General features: G+C 44.1%; 1 pseudogene; it reads right to left on the bottom strand.

Moving 5' to 3' along the window:
- Positions 1-2,603: 2,603 nt before the first annotated feature.
- LOC126189229 (5S ribosomal RNA) lies at positions 2,604-2,721 on the bottom strand (annotated as a pseudogene).
- Positions 2,722-4,207: the final 1,486 nt, after the last annotated feature.

Raw genomic sequence — 4,207 nt, 5'->3', positions numbered from 1 at the left:
TGGTGTTGTGATGATCCCACATTCTGAAAATTGTTTTCCCAAGCATGATGTAATGTATCCAAGTATTTGAGAAATTCTTCAATAGTGTCGTCTGATTTGTAAAAAGAATCCACTGAACACAGCCAGGTAAACACCACTTCGGTGTGTCAGTTTGGATTAATTCATCGGGGGTTTAGATTAATGCACTAAAGTCATAAGCTGCCTTTCGCAAAATTCTCGCATTCTCATATCTCCTTCGCCTCATAAAAGCCTCAAGCAAAATGAAAAGGAAATTGCTCAGTTACAGAAAAAACCATAACATATCCCCTCTCCTCTATATCACAAAATATATTCAGCTGTATAGAAAAGCAATACGGCAGGCAAAAATAATGCCAATGTTAAGTTTATATCAGAGTCATAAAAAAAGCAAAGCAATCTGGAAAGTAATAAAGCAGGAAGGAAATAGTAAAAAGGAAAATATCACACTGAACTGTAGAGAATTACTGACCCACAGCAGACTGCAAATCTCTTCAGGCAGTACTATGAAGAAAATACAAAAAACCTAATAATTAATAATAAGAAAGATACCCCACTTAACCAACAAAATAAAGTAAATTCTTGCCTCCACTCAATTTATCTCTATGATACATCCCAGAATGAAATCATTCACACTACAAAAACCTTCAGAAAAACATTCTCAGGAATTGATGGTATTCCAGACTTCGTCATAAAGGAATGTGTTATAAACATTGCAACACCCCTTGCAGAAATAATCAACTTGTCTTTCTCAATTGTAATCTTTTCTGACTGTGTTAAATTTATAAAAAAGATGACAAAGCAAATTTGGAAAACTATAGACCAGGCTCATTATTGTCAGTTTTTGCCAAACTCATTGAAAGAATCATGTATAACATATTAATGGCATTTATCATATAGTGGAGATGCTGAGACATGATTGGCAGAACAAAAAGATTCACACAATTATAGCTTTCGGTCATTAGAGCCTTTGTCAGCAATAGACACACAGACACACACAACACACACACTCATGCAAATGCAACTCACACACATGACTGCAGTCTCAGGTAACTGAAACAATACTGCGAGCAGCAGCACCAGTGCATTGTGGGAGTGGTGACTGGGTGGAGGTAAGGAGGAGGCTGAGGCAGAGAGGGGGAGGGATAGTATGGTAGGGGTGGCAGACAGTGAAGTACTGCAGTTTAGACAGGGGGCAGGAGAATGGGGGGGGGGCAGAGTAGCAGAAAGGAGAGAAATAAAAATACTGGGTATGGCGGTGAAATGACAGCTACGTACCGCTGGAATGGGAACAGGGACAGGGCTGGATGGGTGAGGACATTAGGTTGAGGCCAGGAGGGTTACAGGAATGTAGGATGTATTGCATGGAAAATTCCCACCTGGACAATTCAGAAAAGCTGGTCTTGCTGGGAAGGATCCCTATGGCACAGGCTGTGAAGTAGTCATTGAAATGAGGGATATCATGTTTGGCAGTGTGTTCAGCAACAAGATGGTCCACTTGTTTTTTGACCACAATTTGTCAGTGGCCATTCATGCAGACAGACAGCTTGTTGGTAGTCATGCCCACATCAAATGCAGCACAGTGGTTGCAGCTTAGCTTGTAGACCAGATGACTGGTTTCACAGGTAGCCCTGCCTTCAATGGAATAAGTGATGTTAGTGACCAGAGTGAAGTAGGTGGTGGCAGGAGGATGTATGGGACGAGTCTTGCATCTAGATCTATTATAGGGGTATGAGCCATGAGGTAAGGGATTGGGAGCAGGGGTTGTGTTAGGATGGATGAGTATATTGTGTAGGTTCAGTGGACAGCGGAATACCACTGTAGGAGGGGTGGGAAGGATAGTGGGCAGGACATTTCTCATTTCAGGGCATGACGAGGGATAATTGAAACCCTGGCGGAAAATGTAATTCAGTTGTTCCAGTCCTGGATAATACTGAGCTACGAGGGGAATGCTCCTCTGTGGCTGACTGTGGGACTTTGGGAGGTGGTGGGAGACTGGATAGATAAAGCACAGCAGATTTGTAAAGACTTCAGTGAGACCCTCGGTATATTCTGAGAGGGACTGCTCATCACTGGCCCGATTGTGGCCAGTTACTGTGCTCCCATTGAGAGAATTTCTGCTCTCGTACACCAACACCTTCAACCTATTACCCGTAACCTACCCTCCTATTTTAAAGGAACCAACCATTTGCTCCACTGATTCTCCACTGTTTCTGTCCCTTTACCACACGGTGCCCTGCATGTCACTATTGATGCCACCTCTCTGTTCGCTAACTGTCCTAGTGCCCACGGCCTTACTGCTATCGAATACTACCTTTCCAAACAGCCTATGGATTCCAAACCAACAACCTCCTTCCTGTATCCTCTAAACTAAACTAAACTCCTCCCGAACAGGCCATGAAGGCCCAATGATAGTGACTGGCAGCTGTGTCATCCTCTGCTCATAGGTGTCACTGGATGCAGACATGGAGGGGCTTTTGGTGAGCACACTGCTCTCTCGGCCATATGACGGTTTCTGAGACCAGAGCCGCTACTTATTAATCAAGTAGCTCCTCAGTTTGCCTCACAAGGGCTGAGTGCACCCTGCTTGCCAACAGCATCTGGCTGACCAAATGGTCACCCATCCCAGTGCTAGCCCAACCCGACAGCCCTTAACTTCGGTGATCTGATGGGAACCAGTGTTACCATTGTGGCAAGGCTGTTGGAAACTATATTGTCACTCACAATTACTTCTCCTTTGAAGGCATTACGTACAAACAAATCCAGGGTACGGCTATGGGCACCTACATGGCACCATCCTATGCCAACCTATTCATTGGCCATCTAGAGGAATCCTTCCTAAAAATTCAGAATCCTACACCCCTCACCTGGTTTGATTCATTGATGACATCTTTGCTATCTGGATCGAAGGTGGGGATGTAAGGTAACAGGGGATAATATGGAACTCTTTCAAGTATGTAAGGTAACGGGATAATATGGCACTCTTTCAAGTAATTTAAAATTTAAAGCACAGCAGCAGAGATAATATGCTGGGCAAAATAGACCGGAAAATACTTGTTTTGTGTTTTGGTGGACGTTGTAGTTCCGTTGGACAGTGTTTTGGTTTTCTTTTAATTGCAACGAATTATATAAGTGTGGTGATAATTTGTAAAATTATATAATGTATTTAGATTTAAGTATTTAAATATTATAAAATATTGTAAACGAATTGTGGCCATGTTTAGTGATTATTTTGACTACTGTGGTGTCATGTGACCCGACTCAGGACTGTGGATATGAGCGGGAAAATGGAGGTCTTTTGTCGTTGGCTGTTGTGGTGGCGAGTTGGGAGCGGCAAAGTGCCGCGAGTGTAAGCATGGACACCAGGGAATGCGAAGGAACAAAGTGAAAGTGTGTGGGTGTGAGACAAACAGTGTACGAATTGCACCGATTATTATTTGTGAACTTAAAAATGCATGGCCATGACGTTAAAGTTTTTCTTTTGAATAAATAAGTTTCAATCTGAACATGTATATTTCAATTCACTGCTCTTCAAAAGCCAGCCAATATCAGACTCAATAATAGGGGCAATAATGCAACCGTTTACTACCAACCCCCTTTACAGATGAGCCACATGAAAAATAGGTAGTAAACGAGCTCGAGTTCAGTTGCAATTGGGGGCTCAGCCAGGATTGGACTTTCTTCCATATTCCATAGTATTTCAGAATCGAATGTCCGTTTGATGTTAGGCTTTTGAACAGTCAGTGTGGGGGCTCTGAGCTAAATCGGTGCATTCGCAGTACCGGAGTGTTTGTGCTGGACAAGATACGCTCTGCCTCGTGGTTACGCCGATATAAGGCCACCACGATTATGAAGCAGTCAGTTACACAGTCTGATGAGTCGTCCACGTGTTGCCGCGGGTAAAACTGCCGTGCTTGCCGTGTCCATGTGTTGCCGCGGGTAAAACAGTCATCTGTGCCGCGATACGTGCTGCCACGAGAAGAAACTGTCGTCCGTGCCACGTCCATGTGTTGCTACGGGTAAAGCAGTCGAAGCTGTATCCACGTGCTGCCAACGATCAACGCTGTCATCCATGCCACCGACCAACACGACTACGTGCTGCCAGGGGCCTACGAAACGTGTTCTCGCTCCTGGTTGAGTTTGCTGTGTGTCCACGCCGCCGATTACAATTCACTGCATAGCTGTGCTGCGG

The sequence above is a fragment of the Schistocerca cancellata genome, chromosome 5, assembly GCF_023864275.1.
Source record: "Schistocerca cancellata isolate TAMUIC-IGC-003103 chromosome 5, iqSchCanc2.1, whole genome shotgun sequence".
In the NCBI taxonomy this organism is placed as follows: domain Eukaryota; kingdom Metazoa; phylum Arthropoda; class Insecta; order Orthoptera; family Acrididae; genus Schistocerca; species Schistocerca cancellata.
This window is presented reverse-complemented; position numbering and strand designations above follow the sequence as displayed.